Source organism: Canis lupus, chromosome 20 (genome assembly GCF_011100685.1).
Source record: "Canis lupus familiaris isolate Mischka breed German Shepherd chromosome 20, alternate assembly UU_Cfam_GSD_1.0, whole genome shotgun sequence".
NCBI classification, from domain to species: domain Eukaryota; kingdom Metazoa; phylum Chordata; class Mammalia; order Carnivora; family Canidae; genus Canis; species Canis lupus.
This window is the reverse complement of record NC_049241.1, coordinates 31800348-31820325: the sequence shown is the minus strand read 5'-3', so window position 1 is coordinate 31820325 and position 19978 is coordinate 31800348. Positions and strand designations below refer to the sequence as shown.

At 35.3% G+C, this 19978-nt stretch overlaps 1 long non-coding RNA gene across 2 annotated transcripts in view; it reads left to right on the top strand.

Moving 5' to 3' along the window:
* Positions 1 to 19978, top strand: part of LOC111091299 — a 73716-nt gene that overhangs the window by 37277 nt on the left and 16461 nt on the right. The gene's annotated exons all lie outside the window — the stretch shown is intronic.

Below are 19978 nucleotides of genomic sequence, written 5' to 3'. Positions count from 1 at the left end.
ACCTTTACTATACTCCTTCCATCTTAAACAGTGCCCTAGCAGCTTGCTGAGTAAATGAATGTTGCTTAATTACACTTTTTTTTTTGGTATAAATGTTTTCCAAAATATAAATGTGAAGTACAGAGATTATTTTGGCAAGGCATTGACCAAGTGGTCCGTTATTTTCTTGATAATGAAATGAAACAATTTATGGGATGGTTTTATAGCTGCCAATTTGTGTAATAGTTGCCAATTATTGTAGACATTTCAGACCATGTAGGGATAGGGATAGTTGGAAGACAGATTAGGGACAGAGGCTAGCTTCTAATTCCCTTACTTCTTCATTTGTGATTCTGTCTGTAAATACATGAAACATATCTAGCTGATGTTAAAGTGAGGGGCATACACCGATCCCAGAAGGAGGCTTCAATCCATCAAATTAACCTTTGCTTTCTTTTGCTTGTGTATCATGTTGTTCATAACTCTATTTAATGTTTATTTCATTCTACTTATTTCATTCTGATTTATCTTATATAGTTTATAGTTGTTCTTTTTTAATAAATTTTTATTTATTTATGATAGTCACACAGAGAGAGAGAGAGAGAGAGAGAGGGGCAGAGACACAGGCAGAGGGAGAAGCAGGCTCCATGCACAGGGAGCCCGACGTGGGATTCGATCCAGGGTCTCCAGGATCACGCCCTGGGCCAAAGGCAGGCGCCAAACCTCTGCGCCACCCAGGGATCCCTATAGTTTATAGTTTTGACTATTTGACTATGTTTAAAGTTCAAAAGGTAAGGTAGGCAATGAAAAGCTTTCTTTCCACTCCATTGTTTACCAACCCATCCACTTCTCCAGATCATAAAAAAACAATGTTATTAGTTTCTTTGTATCCTTCCAGAGTTAATTGAATCTATATTAGAACACACACAGATACATATTAATATCTTATCTATCTATCTATCTATCTATCTATCTATCTATCTATCTATCTCCCCTCTTATTACACAGAGGGTAGCATACTATATATATTGTTCTGTAGTTTTATTGACCACCAAATGTTGTAGAGAACCCTTCATATGTGTACTTCAAGTATGTCCTCATTCCTCTTTTAGGTATGCATAATATTCCATTTTTGCCTGTATCATAATTTCTACAACCTATCCCTTAATAGTGGACTAAGGTTTTTCCACATCTTTTATTATTATAAACAAAGCTGTAGTGGATAACTGTGGATGTTATATTATTTCACACATGAGCAAGAGTGTGTTTATCTTCAGGGAAAAAAATTTTTAGTGGTGAAATTGCTGAGATATGCATTTGTAATTTTGGTAGATGTTGCTAAATTTTTCTTCAAAAGGGTAGCATCAATTCATAGATCCTGTTCCCCCACATTCTTGCCAATAGAATTGTTGGAATTCCAAATTTTGTCTTTCTATTATAAATAAGGCTGGCCATCTTTTCTGGGTTTGAGAACCATTTGTGTTTCTTTGACTTGCTTGTTTATACACGTTGCCCATTTTCTACTGGATTACTATTTTAACTTATTCATTTTCAGAGTTCTTTACAGTTTCAGGAAATAAGCTTTTTGGGGGGAGATATGGATCACATGTATTTTATAGTAGAATTCAAAATTTTTCTCTATGTGATTTTTGCCATTTTTTTCCTAAGTTTATTATTTATTATTTAGGTGTTTAATCTTTTCTGTCTTACTTTTTTAAGTTTAATCTTTTTTCTGTCTTACTTTTATTGTAAGTACAGTTATAACTAGGTTTTATCTAAGTAATAATTAGGTTTTATTTAAGTAGTATCTAAGTTGCTTACTATACTGTATAAACCAGAGGTTGCAAATGATAGTCTCAGGCAAAATATGACCTGCCATGTTTTTTAAGTAAAGTTTTATTGGAACACTGTCATGCCTATTTGTCTACATATTGCTTATGGCTGCTTTTGAATCCAATAACAAAGTTGAGTGTAGTTGTAATAGAGACAGCATGGTCCACAAAATCTGAAGTATTTACTATCTGGACTATTGTGGAAAAAATTTGCTAACCCCTGCTATAAGCTCCTTCTTTGAGAGGTTATTCAATTGTTTAACTATACAACTTAGTAAGTTGCATATAGTTGATGCTCTGAATAGTACATAATATGTTGAATCAAATAAAGCAAACCTAAAGCATTTTTTTTTGACTGTGTGATATAAATATGACTTTCTCCTAAGTGAGAATGGTGTTCATTTTACAAATATTTATTGGCCATCTACTATATGTTTGGCACTATTCTAGGTTCTGTGGATATAGTAATTAACAAAATACATTAAAAAAAATCCTATATTTAAAAAAGCCACTGGATGGGGTGTGTGGGTGGCTTAGTTGATTAGACATCTGCCTTTGGCTCAGGTCATGATCTCAGTGTCCTGGGATCGAGCCCTGTGTTTCCCTCTGTTGCTCCTCCTGCTTGTACACGCTCTCTCTCTGTCAAATAAATCAAATCTTTTTTTAAAGATTTAAAGACATAACTAATTTAAAGACATAACTAAGCAATTCTGGTTTCAGTTGACAACAAGAATTACTGTTCAATCTACTGTTGTTGTCTAAATAATAATTGTTAATATGTAATTACCTTATATATCATTTGTTGATTAGCTGTCATTAAAATTTATTTATAAAATATTATGACATTTTAAACATTTGGATTCATGACATCATTAATCTTTGATATGTGCACTGTTCAGTAAGGTAGCCTTTAGTCACATGTAGCTATTGAGCACTTGAAGCATGATTAGATTGAATCAAGATGGTATAAAATATGCACTGAATTTTAAAGATTTATTACGAAAAGTACATATATCTCTTTAATAATAAAATTTAATAATATTTATATTATTTAATAATTTATATATTGGAAAATATTTTGGCTCTATTGAGTTAAGTGAAAGATATTAACAGAATTAATTTCAACTTTTCCTTTTTGTTTATATTTATGTAGCTATGAAAATTTAAAATTACATATATGGCTTACCTTATATTTCTATTAGTATTCTTTCAGGAACTTCCTTTTTGTTTAACTGGTATTTCTCAAATGTGATTTTTTAGTAGATGGGGACACTGGGTTAAGCAAAGGTTTAAAAGTTTATTGCTAAGTTCACAGAGTCTTTAGTGTGTTAGTTTGCAATATTAATTTCCATGGGGATAGGCATTATATATAGTGTTCCCCAGATACCTTTCAATAGGAGCTTTCCTGAAATGTCCTTTGCTAGTCTCTGGCCAAACTGGCAGCATTGTGCTGCTCATCTTGGAACCTGGTACAAAAGCATGGAAGAACAATGCTTTAATTCACAATGCCAGTCTTAGTTCATTTTCTGGATTTTTTGTCGTTTTTCTAAATAAAATCAATACCGATTAATTTAAAATTTAATTCTATTGTTTGAATATAATCACCAAACTTTGAAAAGTTTGGTTAATTTTTAAAAAGTCAAGATTAAATAAACTTCTAAAAATTATTCATTTTCAAAATATAGAGTTGTAAATGGGCTTGTCCTTTTGGACGGTGATGCAGAGAACTCCAGTGATGAATGGTATGGAATTATTAACTGAAAGCCATATTTTTGACAGAAGAATATACCATTCACACGACCTACACAGTAGGAAATGATAAATTCCAGAATGTAGTTGAGGTGGGAGTTACTTCAGTGACAAATGTTACCATTTATTATATTTGGAAGTCGTTGTTAGAAAGGCATCCAGGAGATAGCTTAGGTGTAAACCACAGTGTCATAAGCCTTGAATGAGTTTCCTATCATTCAGCCCACTTCAGAGTATGAGAGTGTCTCCTCAGAAGACATCGATCTCACACTTTCAGATCAACAGAATTTCAGCTCTGTACTTGTAGTAACTCAAGAATGATTCTTGGGCCTTTCTCCAAACATTTTCCCCAGCATGTAATCCAATAAGTTATATGGCACGTAGATATACTACATTGTTGATGTTTTGGTAAAGACTACATAGACTATCTTTGTTAACATGCTGAATGTGCTTTTTGGCTTCTGGCAGAAACTAAATGGAATAGAAACTGTCCATCTTAATGATAACACCAACGGTAGCCATTTCCCCACAGTGAGAGAAAAGAATCAATTGCTATGTTAAAGGCCCCTTTTGGATCTCTGCTTGTGTTGTCTAGCTCTTGTAATTGAAACTAAAAAAAGTATAATTCTTCCCTTCTAGTCTTGGTTTTTCTCCTTTGTGGCAAAAAGCTTACCAAATTGGAATAAATGAAGGAAAGTATAAGAAAGCAAGACTGTGGAGAAGCTAAGTAAGGGAACTCTTCTTGCCAAAGGCTCTATCTGGACAGTACATTCAGATTGGACCCAGCAGAGTTGATCTGATTGTTGGTCCTGCTTAATGGTAAATTTCTGCAAAGTCAATTGACTCAGCGTATCAGCGATCTGAATTGACCATTAAACCAGACCAAACCCCTAAATTAGCTATCCTTTGGTTCTCCATTTTTCGGTCATACAGTCATAAATCACTCATCCACTAACAAATAAAACAAATAAAAACAAACCAGCAAAGTATAAAATGGATAACATAATTGAAATACAGTGTTTCTATTCGGTGTTCACATGATAAATCAAAATGAAGTTTTGTTTTGTTTTGCTTTTTCTTTATTCTGTTAATGTGCTGGAGATGCACTGGTGTGGACTTGTAGATAGAAAACATTATTTGCAAGGTTGCATTGAAATTTTAACCTAAAATTGAAATGTGTTGGCTTGCTATGAAGACTGTCATTGAATCCTATTTATATATGTATGTGCTTGTGCATGTGTAAACATATCCACTTAATGAAAATTGCAAAATGCCAACTCAGAAACTAATAATTAAATAGTGATAAATCTGATCCAAGATGACCAATTTCATTTTCAGAGGGAAAGCCATCTTTTAAGTGTGTTTAGTACAAAATAAGACATTTCACTGTAAAAAAAAAAAAAAAAGAATTATAAGGCAAATTAAAGAAAAAATTAGCTGTAATTTCACCACCCAGAGATAGTCCTACTAAGGTATTATGTCCTCAACTTTCTTCTCACATTAGAGCATTAGATTATACCATACACATGGTTTTCTAAACTGTACTTTTTATATAATTATTTATCTTTTCACATTAATATAGACTTAAATTATAAAATTAATGGATGTATATACTTTTCTATAGCATGTATAGACTGTGTTTTTTTTAACCAGACTATATTTTATTTAACCAACAGTCTGTTGTTGGACAATTTTTTCCAATTGTTTGCTATTATAAACTATTTCAAGGAATAAGCTACACATAGTTTTGCTTCCTCTCTCAGTAATTCTTCTGGATATATTTCTAAAACTGAAATAGATGAGTCAAGGAGCAAGTACATTTAAAATATTTTTGGATACATTTTGTGAAATAGCCTTTTAGAAATGATATGTGTACCTGTGCATAATTAATTATCTAATATGCACTGTAATAGAGAAAGAGGCAGGTAATCTCTGACTGTAGGAACCTGACAATCTAGGAAGATGATACTTAGCTATATTTTGTATAGTTAATTACTATAATTTAACAATATTGTCATCACTTTACTTAAACATAAACACATCTAATGTTTATTAATTTTAAGTGTTTTGAAAATAAGCATTTAAAAATAAATATTTTACTTAAATAAGCTTGAATTTTGGTTTTATTTAATGGGTAATACCTACAGTCAATTGACTTAGGACAGCAGAGGTCTAAACTAATCATTAAACCAACCAAACCCACAAACTTGGCTATTTTTTTATCTTGTTTCCCAGTCATATTTCCAGTCACAAAAAAGGTATAATCAGAAAAATGTACAAATTATAAATTTGTAACACTAGTAGCACCTCAGAAACTCTCAATCATCCTCTAACTCCTCTCTCATCATCAATGATGATGACTCTTCATAGGAAATAAAAGAAAAAATAAATAAATATCAAAACTAAAATTTTTTGTGCATCAAAGGACACAAGCAAGAGAATGAGAAAGCAACTCACAGAATGGGAGAAAGTATTTGCAAATCATTTATCTGATAAGGGATTAATATTCAGAATATATAAAGAACTAAATTAAGCAACGACAATTAAAAGACACAATTAAAAAATGGGCAGGGATCCCTGGGTGGTGCAGCGGTTTAGCGCCTGCCTTTGGCCCAGGGCGTGATCCTGGAGACCCGGGATCGAATCCCACGTTGGGCTCTCGGTGCATGGAGCCTGCTTCTCCCTCTGCCTGTGTCTCTGCCTCTCTCTCTCTCTCTCTCTGTGACTATCATAAATAAATAAAAATTTTAAAAAATGGGCAAAGAGCTTAAATAGATGCTTCTCTAAAGAAGTTATACAAATGGCCTATAAATAACATGTATGAAAGGACACTCAACATAAGTGGCCATTAGGGAATTGCAAATCAAAACCACAATGAGATACTGCTTCACACATCATTAGGATGGCTTTCACCAAAACCGAGCCAAACCAAACCAGAAACTAAGGAAAATAACAAGTGTTGGTGAAGATGTAGAAAAACTGGAATCTTTGTGGATTGCTGACAGGCCCATTAAATGATCCAGTCAGTACGAAAAGAATCTGGCAGTTCTCTCAAATAATTAAATTTGAATTATTGTATGATCCAGCAATTCTACTTTTGGGTATATACTAAAATAATTGAAAGCAGGGATTCAAACAGATATTTGTATATCAATGTTTATAGCAGCCTTTTTTTAAAAAAGATTTTATTTATTTATTTGAGAGAGAGAGAGAGCAAGAGCATAGAGAGAGAGAAGCAGACTCCCCACTGAGTGGAGAGCCTGATGTGGTGCTGTGTCCCAGGATCATCCTAGGATCATGACCTGAGCCGAAGGCAGATGCTAAACCAACTGAGCCACCCACCTGTCCCACAGCCTTATTCACCATAGCCAAAAAGTAGAAACAACTCAGATGCCTATTGACAGATGAATGGATAAAAAAATGTGGTATATATTATATTATTTGGCCCTAAAAGTGAAGGAGATTCTGATATATGCTATAATGTTGATGAGCTTTGAAGACGTTATACTCAGGGAAATAAACCAGACACAATAGTTGTCCTTTAATAAATAAAGGACAACTATTGTGGACCCCATATGTATATGAGGTACCCACAGTAATCAAATTCATACAGACAGAAGGCTGCTGGGGCCGGGGGACGGGAGAAAGAGGAGTTATTGTTTAATGGATACAGAGTTTCAGTTTGGGATGATGAGAAGAGTTCTGGAGATAGTGATGATGGTTGCATAATACTGTGAGTGTACCTGATGCCACTAAACTGTACACTTAAAAATGGCTAAAGTGGTTCATTTTATATTTCATGTATTTTATTATACACAAAGAGATCATGACTCTCCTAACTTCTAACTCCTTTATTAGTTTTGTATGTTTTTGTACTTTATACAAGTTGAATTATACAGTATATACCTTTTTTTGTGTCTGAGCCTTTTATCTCAATACTACTCTCTGCACAATACACTCATGTTGTTGCAGGTGATAGTACTTTTTAAAAATTTTAATAGCTTTAAAGTATTTGTTAATAGGAATAAACTGCATTCTCCTGTTGATGGGTACTGATTCCAGTTTTGAACATTCTTTTTTTTTTTTGAACATTCTTTTATATATCTGCCTGTGTTGGTGACACATAAATATATCTCAATAAATATATCTCAACTGAGTATTTATCTATGAGACGGATTGCTGCAGGTAATCCCTCAGCAATCGCAGGGAGTTCAGTGGGTGGGTTGTATATCCCCACCAACATTTGAATATTCTAGTTTGTTTAGTTATTACAGTGGGTTTGTGTTTCTGTCTCATTGGGATTTTAATTTACATTTTCCTGATAACTAATGATGTTTACTATCTTTTAATATGTCCATTGGCAATTTGGATATCCTGTTTTATGAAGTATCTCTTGCCAATTTTTCTATTAGATTGTCTTTTTGTTTTTCTTATTGATTTATAGGACTTCTTTATTCTGGAGCCTTCGTAGGATACAGGAAGTCAAAAAATAAAAAAAAAATAAAAAGCCCACTCAATGTCTTGCTTCTTTTTTACTGTCTTATTGGTACCTCTTGATAACCAGAAATCTTTAATTTTAATGTAGCAAAATTCATCCTTCTTTGCTTCTATGGCTAGGACTTTTGTGTTGTTGAAGAACTCTTTGCTTAACCCAAAGTGCTTAGGATATTATTCTATGTTATTTTCTAGTATGTTTATGCTTGCTTGCCTTTTTTTTCTTTTTGTATTTAAATCTACAAGATACTTAGAATTGATTTTGTGTATGGTGTGAGTTTGGTGGGGGGGTGAGTTGCTACTCACTTTTTCCATATGGATAATTGACCTATAGCATCATGTATTAAAAGGACCAGTTTTACCACCTATACTTCAGTGCCACCTTTGGCATAATCAAGAGACATGAAAGTAAGCATAGGTCCATCCAAAGACCTGCATACCGATATTCACAACAGTGTTATTTATAATAGTGAGAAACTGAAAACAGTTCAAGTGATTATGAATAGATCAGCAGTTAAACAAAATATGACATATCCATACAGTGAAGTACTTCTCATCAATTGAAAGTAATCTGTTTGCAAATTTTAGATTTTATTTCAATTTCATTTTTGAAAGACAATTTGACTGTGATTAGAATTGTTGGTTTGGTAACTTTTTGCCCTGTGGCACTTTGAAGATATCCCATTGTCTTTGGTTTCTATTGTTAATTGGTTTAATTACTTACTGTAGATCCTCCAGAAGTAATGTGACATTTTCCTCTAGTTGTAAAATTTTTCTGTCTTTGATTTTTAGCAGTTTTATCATGTGTCTAGGTGTGATTTTTCTTTGTATTTATTTTACTTGGGATTTGTAGTAGAAATTTTAGAGTCTATAGCTTAATATCTTCTTGTAGTTTTTTAAAGAGAATTCTCAGACATTAGCTTTTCGGATTTTGCTTTTGCTCCCATACTCTCTCTTCTTTGGGGACTCCAGTTATACATATTGTACCTTTTGACTATATCCCACATGTCTCTTAAACTCTTTTTTATATTTTCCCCTCTCTGTCTCTTTTGGCTGGATTATTTTTTTCTATTTTATCTTCCAGTCTACTGATTCTCCTTTTAGCTGGATTGACTCTGCTTTTTAACTGATTCACTGAGTCCTTAATTTCATTTACTGGATTTTGGTTTTCTTTTTTTCTCTTTAGTTCTATAATTTCATTTGACTTTTTTTTCCCCATAATTTTCAGGTCTTTCCTTGAAATTCTCCATTTTGTCATGCATTTTTAAAAGCATAACACTTAGTTGCTTTAAAGTCTCTATATGATAATTCTAATATTCCTATCTTCTGTGGGTCTCTTTCTATTGTCTTTCACCATTTTTATTTTTAGTTAATTTATGTCATGCTTTGTTACTTCTAGTTGAACATGGGTCATTGTTTATAAAGATTATAGAGGTAATTCAAATCTCTGAATCATATCTTACTTCAGGGAGGATTTACATTGTTTTTGGCTTGTGGATACACTAGGCATTTTAGTTTAATCCATTCACAGATGGAGCAGATAAAAAGTTGGGTTTCAGTTCTGTGAGAGCTGTTCTATTTAGAGTTTATACTCCTAAGTGATAGCACTTCACAAATACCAAATGAAGCCTGAAGTATTTACTCAGGCCCCTCTTGCTGGGTGAACTCAGAACCACAAATTTTGTGGGACTGCAGTAAACTCTGTCCAGCTCTACAGCCTTTCAGATATGATTTTCTGTTCAGTTTTTCTTATCTTTCAGATGCTTCTTGAGAATTCACAAAGTCTTCAGAAAGAAGAGTGGTGCCAAATGCCAGTGCACTTTTCTGGGTGATCTTTCTTTTTAAGATCTGGGTCCTTCAAATCCTCACTGTCTTGATAATTCTCTCTCTTCAAATAAATGTTTGTTTTAATTTTCTCCAGCTTTTATAGTGACTGAGAGAAAGAAGGTTTATTTCAAATAAAAATGGTCTGCCATTTTGGGGAATGGAAAAATTGGTACCATTTAGATTTATATGTTGTTATCACTTTTGTTATTTTTTCATATTTTGATCTCTCTTTGATAGTCAAGATAGCTGAAACATACAGAGATTTTGCTTCAAGCAAAATTCCTAGTTAGTGACTCAGCTAAGAATCCAGGATTCCTGACTATTCATACTAAATCTAGTGCTTTTACTAAGTATGCATAATAGAAATATTATAGTAATATTGGAAATAATATTCTGATATTGCATATTCTGCTTAGAAAAACCATTCTTTTCCATTTATAGATATTTAAATCCTGCTTGTGCTATTGTGTGTACTAACTTTTGTTTGGGTTCAAAAACTTTTAAAAAATTTTTTTGTGGGGAAGGGGGAGGCTCAAAAACCTCAAATAATCTCTATATATTGGGTACTTACTCTGTCAGGCACAATACCAAGGCTTTTATGTGTATCAGCTCATTCAGTCCTCACAATAAACCTCTGAGGTAAGGCATATTTTCATGTTAATTTTGAGACAAGATAGCTGCATTTCAGAGGGGTTCATTAACTTGCTCAAGTCATGCTATTAGTAGATAATGGAGCAAGAACTTGAACTTGTGTCACGTAGTGGAATGAGCGAACAGAGGAGTTTAGAGTCAGACAGAACAGGCTTAATATTCTAGAATTATCACTGAGTAGCTGTGTGAGCAAGATCTGAGTCACAGAATCCTCATGTGGTAAAGCTATGACTCAAGTAACAGTGTGACAAAGAAAAAATCAAATAATGTATATGAGTGCACCTGGTGTACATGAGGCACTATCCAAATGCTAGAGCCCTTCCTTCCTTCTTGTATAAAGATGAATATTTGGAAAGAAGTTTAAAGTCTACAGAACACTTTCAAGAATAAGATATTTACCCCTTTCATCAATTCTGAGTGATAGTGTGGACAGGTAGAGAGATGGAAACCACACATCAGAGAAGTGAAGTGATTTGCCTCGCCTTGCTCAATGTGTATGTAGAAGAGTTAAGCTTTATTAATTGCCATGTGGCTAGATTAACACCATAAATATGCCCTGAAAATGGAATTCTTTGTAAATCAGTTAATATTTCAAATGTACAAGAGAAGTCTGCTATTTAAAGGATCCCTGCAGTGAACGCTTTTGTAAAGTCAGGAATACTTCTGGAAATGTAAATTATATCCCTCTAATTTATCTGTTTTACAAGTTTGGCTTTTAATGTTTCTTAAAGTTGGTGGTGTCTGATGTTGACTTTTATATCCTCAAAATGTCTTCCTGTTGATAAGATATTGTTACTTCATTTCTGGAATCTAATTAAAGTTGATAGTACTCTGAGGAACAGCAAATGTCAAAATCCACTAGGGTTAATTGCTTCCAGTGTATTTTAAAAGTAAAGGAATATATAAAATCAATAAAACTGTGGTAGCAGAATTAAATTATCTTGCAACTGTTCTCTTCAAATGTATGATTCATTGAGCATTTTAATATTTTGTTCAAGAAAGACATTTAGGTTATAGCTATGTCCACAACTGGGTGCTACGTGACTCATCTGGCCTTGGTGCACCGGAAAGGTGGTCTTCTGCCAGGCAAGTGCTCTGGAAGGTTTCTTGCCTTGAATAAGAAGATGCCAATTTACCCCCAGGGCATCCAGTTGACTAGAAGATTAATCTTCCAGACTCTTGGCAGAGGACATACTCCAAATTTTTCTTTGTTCTAGTCTTACCAAGCTTAGCTACTTAACTATATTCACACTTAAGGATGCTTAAAGGGGGGGCACCTCTGTCAGTTAAGTGTCCAACCCTTGGTTTCAGCTCAGGTCATGTTCTTGGGGTCGTGGGATCGAGCCCCATGTCAGGGTCTGTCCTCAGTGGGGAGTCTGCTGTCTCTCTCTCCCTCTGCCTCACTTGTGTTCTCTCTCTCTCTCTCTCAAATAAATAAATCTTAAAAAAAAAAAAAAAAAAAGAATGCCTAAGGATCTTTGCTTCATCCATTTATTAACATCAAAGGCTTCCAGTCTTTCTCCTCACACATGAGCAGATGGAAAGCATTCATGGTGCAGCCTACTTGTGTCATTGACCAGCTCCCTGTATGTTATATGGAACAGATCTGGGGTGTCAATCTTGGAGGGCTGCTGGAGCTCCACGTCTTCCTCTACCACGCACCGGCAGCCTTCCAGTGTGTTGAAGACACCAGTATTAAAATAGTTGTGCCTAAACTGTTGTTGAAAATGTGGTAACAAGTATGAGGAGAATTTGTGGGAAAGATTCCTCTTGGATCTCTGAGCAAGTATAGGTATGCTTTTCTTCAGGCACAAATTTATTTTTAGAAGTCTGTGATTATTGTTGGTAATCATATTCCTTCTTTGCTTTGACTGCTAAGTAGCTCAGTTTCTAATTTCTAGTACCTTTCCAGAAAAGAAATGTGTTATAGGATTCATCTCATTTTCCTGCTGTTGTATTTATTTACTTTTCCTCCCTTCCTTTCTCCGACCTCTTTCACCCACTGCATTCCTACTCCCCACCACTTCCTCCCTCCCTTGTCTCTCCTTCCCTCTTCATTTCTTTCTTTTTTCCCCCTTTTCTTCTCTCTTTTGTTTTGTATTGTTGCATATATGGATTTATTTTAGCTATCTATAAACATTTTTAGAATGATGTGGGACATAAAAATAAGCAGCATACTTCTTTGTATATGTATATACTTGAGAGTAACTGATTATTGAGTCTCCCTGCCTTATTTATAGATCTTATCTAGGTATAATATTTCTTAAAGCTTCTTCTTGTTGTTTTTTTTTAATATTTAATTTATTTATTTGTGAGAGACACAGAGAGAGAGGCAGAGGCATAGGCAGAGGGAGGAAGCAGGATCCCTGTGGGGAGCCCGATGTAGGACTCAATCCCAGGACCCCGGGTTCCTGCCCTGAGCTGAAGATTGATGCTCAACCACTGAGCCACCCAGGTACCATTCTTCTTGTGTTAATATGAAAAATTTATGGAGTTAAAATGTAACTTAGATCTGCATATTTATTAAAGGCCCATGAAAAAATTTTGTACTTATTAGGCACCCATGAAAAAAACCTTGAGGAGGAAAATTATTCACTTATTTTACTTACTATATATGCATATTAATTATATATATATATATATATACACAAATATATATTTGTCTCCCCCTCTAGAATGTAAGTTCGAAGAGGGTAAAATGTATCTCAAGTGTTTAACATATGCTACATATTGACATATAAAAGGCATTCAAGGGGGATCCCTGGGTGGTTCAGTGGTTTAGCACCTGCCTTTGGCCCAAGATCGAGTCCCAGGATTTAGTCTCACATTGGGCTCCCTGCGTGGAGCCTGCTTCTCCCTCTGCCTGTGTCTCTGTTTCTTTTTCTCTCTCTCTGTGTCTCTCATGAATGAATAAATAAAATCTTTTAAAAAAAAGGCATTCAAGGAATACTTTTGAATGAATGAATAAATAAATAATTCAAAAATTTTCTAATGCTCAATCGTTATGAATACAGCATTTGATCTTTAGTGATATTATACATACACACATATTTAAGAACTTTCATTTTGTACTTATCACTTATGTTTAAATTCTATTTCTCTAGATTGTAATTTTTCAATTAAATATTCATTGCTAATGACATCTTTTCATTAGTTCTGTATAGAAATATGGTCACACATCATAAAGAGAAGCAAAATGGCATTTTCTACCCATGTGGAAAGAGCAATTATCCTGAACTAAGCCTAACATTTAATACTTCTGCATCTCTCTGTTGGTTCTCATGAATCACTCACTATAATTCAGTTGCTTTATTTTTCCATATATTGGGAAAGGAGAGGGAAGTAACATTTATTGAGTACCTACTATGTGATAAGTGGTTGCAGTATATTTAATTACATTTATTTCATCAATTCCCACAATAATCCAGTGAGGAAAGTACTATTTGTATCACCACTTTATTAGACCAGTAACCGAGCTCAAAAAAGGGCTATAAATTCCCCTCTATCACATCTCCTAGTGATGGAGTCTGGCTCTGCAGATACAGTGTGCTTCTCTGCCACACTGACCTCAATTCCAGACCATGGTTACCTCTCATGAGCATTGGCCTATTGCCTCTGCCTTGCCCTCACCTTTTTCAAGTCTTTCTTTTTTTTTTAATTTTTATTTATTTATGACAGTCACAGAGAAAGAGAGAGAGAGAGAGAGAGAGAGGCAGAGACACAGGCAGAGGGAGAAGCAGGCTCCATGCACCGGGAGCCCGATGTGGGATTCGGTCCCGGGTCTCCAGGATCGTGCCCTGGGCCAAAGGCAGGCGCCAAACCGCTGCGCCACCCAGGGATCCCTTTTCAAGTCTTTCTTACACAGTCTTTTATTCCTTTATTTGACTGGTTAATAATGTTCCCAGTCATTTGACAGGAATACCATACTAAGCATTTTGGCATTCAGTAAATAGTTTTTGCCATTAAGGTTTGGAGAGGAAGTAGAGAGGAACTAGGGAACTGAGAGGAGGATGCATGACAACCACAGGGGCTAGAGATATGTGAGTGGGCAGGTGATAGTCAGGACCCTGGTTAGCAAAATAATGGTCCCCAAAATGTCTGTATCCTAATACCTGGAACTTGTAAATATATGATCTTACCTGGCAAAAGGGTCTTTGCAGATGTGACTAATGTTAAGGAACTTAACCATAAGAGAGTATATTGGTTTATCCACATGGCCCTTTTCTAATCCCATGAATCCATAAAAGCAGATAACTCTTATGGATGTGGGTAGAAGGAGCTGTGACTGTAGACGTGTGGTCCAAGAAATGCAATGTTGTTGACTTTGAAGACGAAGGAAGGGGGCCAGGTGCCAAAGTATGTAGGCAGCATCTAAAAGCTGGAAAAGGCAAAGAAAGGGATTCTTTCCTGGAATCTCCACAAAGTTAATGCAGCCCTGCTGACTACTTGGTTTTAGCCCAGTGAGATCCATGTTGGACAGAATTGTAGGATAGTAGTTGTGTTGCTGTAATCCACTAAACTTGTGGTAATTGGTTACAGCAGCATTAGAAAACTAACATAAGGAGAAATTTAGACTATAATGAAGCAGTGGGAATTTTAGTCTTCTGCTCAGAAATCTGTAGTGTTCTCTCCTTCGCACTGCTTTGAATCTCAACTTTCTAGCCCAGTTCCCCAGGTTCTGTGTGACCTGCCCATGCTGCATTTCTCCATAGTGGCCCCTCCTAGGTCCACTTTGGTTAGGACATTCTCTTTCCTATGCCTTGAATCGACCATGGTAACGTTCCTGCACATGATATCCTTCCAAGAAAGTTACCCCTTTGTCCACTGCTTTTCTTGACTATATCTGCCCTCTTTGAGCCCTCTTCTTTCTGATTAGCTCCAGCATTGGTATTCAGGAGACACAATCAGCAGTTCACCATAGTCATACATTTTAACTGTGCTGTATGTTACCAAATGTTCTTAGTGTTTGACACTAAAAATATGCTATTTTATGTTGGTTGATATTTCTTAAAAATGCCACCTATTATTCTCTAATGTATTAGAAAGTGTGATTTAGTGGAAAGATCATATGCTTAGAGTTCTGAATTAGCACATTTCTAGCTGTGCATCTTTAGTGAGATACTTAACCTCTCCAAACCTCAGTTTCCTTTTCTGTAAAATGGAGATCGTAGTATTTATCTCACAGGATTTTCCTAAGGATTAAAGCATTCTAGAGCCCTTCATTCCTATACTGCTGGACGACAGAGACGGTGTCTTATTTTCCTCCACATACTGTCAACACCCACCACCATAATTAGGCACAAGGTGGGCTTACAGATTGACCTCTATTTGTCAACAAACTTTTGCATATTATGGATTTTGCCATCGCTTTTGTAGTTGCACATCCATCACTAACCTTCCATACAGCATTATATAATGGGTGGTTTGAAAGTCTTAGCTTATTGTATCATCTATTTAATTTCTGGCAGATTTCTAATTTTACAAAATATTTACTGAGACTGACCTCCAGATAAATCTGCCCCAACTACCCACCTATGGTTACTCCCCATGGATTCTCTGCAATTGCCCCACTTCATATTATTTCCTGATCACAACATTATAACTCCACAAAGCTGGTCTGCTACTTCTTGATGTTCTCTTTCATCTTGCATTTGATATGGACACAATTTCAGGTTTATTGCCCATGGATCCAGGTGTTTCTGCGATAGGCAAGCTGTTTTATAATATGCGAGTACTTTCACTGCCTGCCTTCTCAAGATTTGGGGGATGCAGGTATCTGCTTTGGAAACCTTCTTTGCTTTTCATGATTCTCAGTTTCATCTCTATTTCAAGAAACATTAACCCCTGGTTACTCTTTTTTGCTACTTTTTTTCAATTTTAAATGCATTTTTTCCCATGGCCCTGACAAGCCAGAAGAGCAGTCTTTCATTTCTTCTGGAAGCCTCTGTTCTTCCCTCTTCTCTGATTGCATCCTGCTGATATCCCTATCGAGTCTGAATCTTTTGTCAGTGAACTTTGCTTCTTACCATTGTATTTTTATGCTAGTATTATAGTGTCTGATATCTGTTTGGCTTGAACTTGCTGCAAGAAATCTTTATAGGCAAGATGATTTATTGCTAAAAATTGAATCCCAAGTGTGTCTTAGGAAAGCTTGAAGATTTGTGTGTGTGTGTGTGTGTGTTTAGATTTTAAGGAGAGGACTTCTTTCCTGTTTTCATTGATTTTCTGTGGCTGAGGTAATTTTTACAAAGAGTTTCAGACTAACACTTATTTTTGGAAATCAGCATTCATAATTCTTTGAGACTTTTTATCTCTAGAATGTCTAATAATTCTTTCTGTCTGCACCTGGTCAATATAGCTGGTTCTTAACTGGCATGCCTGGGAAGTAGTGTATATAGCAGGGCCCTATATGAATGTCCCCAAACTTTCATCAATGTATAAAATTTGTTTTTGCTAACACTGAGTCATGCTGTTTGCTTTTAAGGTGTTGTCTGTCAGATGAATCATTGACTTGAGCAGACCATGTAATGCACTGTATATTGGAATACAGCTGGTGGCATTTAAAAGTATGGCATAATGTCAACCCAGTGCCAAAGAAAGCGTTCCCATTTACTGAAACATTAATTCTTAGCCTCATTAATTTGAAGAGATTGTGTTCACAGCAGAAAACAGTTCTCAAAGAGATAGATTCCTGCAAGGTGACCAAGAGTAGGAAGATAATTATGGATGCTCTCACAAGATGTGAAACATGGCTAGATTGTGATAATGATGTTTTAGAGATATTGCTGACTTTTTATACTGTTGTTTTAAGTCTTTTGATACTTTCATTTGTAAATTATTTTTTTAAAAAGAGTTTGTTTATTTATTTGATAGAGAAAGAGAAAGAGAACGCACAAGCAGGGAACAACAGGGGTCGAGGGAGAAGCAGGGTCTCTGCCAAGTGGGGAGCCTGATGCAGAGCTCGATTCCAGTACCCTGAAGTACTGAAGGCAGATGCTTAACTAACTAAGCCACCCAGGTGCCCCTGATACTTTCAAATATAAAACAGAAAAAAGGATAATATGTGAAGAAATGATTTAAACATTCCAAATTTTAATATGAGCCTTCTAAAGGGAAGGAAGACTTACTATGTTGTTCCATTTTAATTGGGTTAGGGAGAAATGGAATTTTGCATAATTGATTACTTTTTAGGAAACTGTCCTGATTGTTGTCAATTTTTTGAAAATAGGTGACAGGATGCCTGGGTGGCTCAGTGGTTGGGCATCTGCCTTTGGCTCGGAGAGTGATCCTCCATCTGGGGAATTCCATATCGGGCTCCCCATAGGGAGCATGTTTTTTCTTCTGCCTGTATCTCTGCCTCTCTTTCTGTCTCTCATGAATAAATAAATAAAAATCTTTAAAAAAAGAAGAAAGTAGATGATAACATACTTATAATTAGTTTCAAAAACGGGACTAAGAGTTTCTGAAACTTTTTTTTTTATAAGATGCTCATGCATTTTGCATGGTGCCCTCCACAGGTGGTCTGGAATCAGCCTTTCTTATGCAAAGCTGTTTATGAACTACCTTTTATACTCATTGCTCTGTCAGAGCTAGTGTGCAGAGTTCTTCAGAGTGACTTATGGTAGCCTTCACTTACTAATAAGGATAGCAAGTGGTTCTATATAGATCAGCTTTAATTGCTTGTAAACTCTATATTGATGTTAATGCATGTGTTCAAACTTGTAACAAGAAAGGCAAGGCATTTTCATACTTGCTTTTCCTTTGCACAATACTTTGGGCTTCCCTTTATTGAAACTTTCAGAGCTATTGCATATGGGCTGAAATATAATTGGTTTTCAGATTTTACTGAAAGCTTCAGAAATTTGCTTGATTAATTTATTCAACAAATATTTAGGAAGTATTTGTCACATTTAGGCAAAGCTCCCAGAAAGCCAAAAGAATGGGGTATCAGATGCCCACGCAGATATTAAGTAAATACAGCATCAAAGATCTTCAGTTTTCCTTGCCACCATGTTCACTTAATTCAGAGGGACAAAACTTCCATATGGAAATAAGTTCCACGTTGGAAAATCTCTTTCTTTTGTAATTTAATAAAACGTCAGCAAGTGAGGTCATTGCTATGAACTCCTCATTAGAGGAGGAAACCAGAAACTCTGAGATTATCCCCAAAGAATTAGAAGAGATGGCTAGACTTTTATCTGAATGTTAGTTTTGCATTTTGACCAGAAGGGTGCACTGTTGTATCTTATTTATGGCTTGGGGTGGTGGTGGGAGGGGGGCGAAGAAAAAGAAAACAATGTTCTTTTCAACTAACTTAACTCATATATCTTTGTAATTTGTGTTTTCTTTTGAATTTTGTTAGCATTCTAGTTTCAATTCTTGACTTCCTAGGTTCTTCAGTCCTTTCTTGAAGGCTCTCAGAGAATGGTACCAGCGTACCAAAAACCTGACTCAGCAACATTGTTTTACTGGTTCTGGTTTTCTCTCCTCTGAAGGAGGAATTTATTACCTTTGTTACAGATGGGACAGGTTTGGCTGTAGATGCTTCCAGATGTAACTCTCTGGAATGTTCCCAACCTTGACATCTGGGGTTCAGCTAGCTCATTCTCAACTTTCTTTCCTGCTTTCCTGGGCTGAGGTTATTGTTATGGAGGTTAATTATACTCCGGCACTGATGAGAAAGACATAGTCATCTTCTAGATGTCATTTAGGCATCCCAAATTGGTACTGTTGGGATATTCGATTTTCATAAGAAAACATGTATTTGCTCTGTCCCTCCTAACTAGCTCTTAAAAAAAAAAAAACCCACACAAGTAACATAACAACAAAAAATCCTTTATTCTGAAAGCTTATTGCTAATGAATCATTTTAGGTAGACCATGCAAGAAAATAGCAGGACACACATGAATATTTTTTTCTGAAACTTCTTTGGAGATAGCTATTTTGGTCATAGTTGCATGTAGAGAGAAATGCATGCCTGATCTCAGATTTCTCAAGCATGGAATTGGCATGATAGACTGCTGGCAGTATATTTCTAGTTCTTTGTTAATGACATTATCTCATAGTTCTTCCAAGAAATTTTTTTTCAAGTATACACTATCATGACTTTTAGCTAATAACATCTGCAAATATGAAGTGATTGCCTTTTAAATAAGTAAGCACAAAGGAAATGGTAGTATCAAGCCACGGGGATAATATATGGTCCACCATAATCATACTTGTGTTTAAAATGTAAAGAAAAAGATTGGAAGAAAATATATCTAAATGAACAATGCAGTTGCCTTTGGGTAGGGAGATTTCTTTTTGCCTTTTGATACTTATGTAATGTTCAAGTTATCTGTGTGAGAATATGCTACATTTATAATTAGAAAAAAGGAAGAAAAATAATCTTGTCCTGTACAAACTAAAATAGTCAAAGCAAGTTAATAGGAAGCTTTCTACCAACA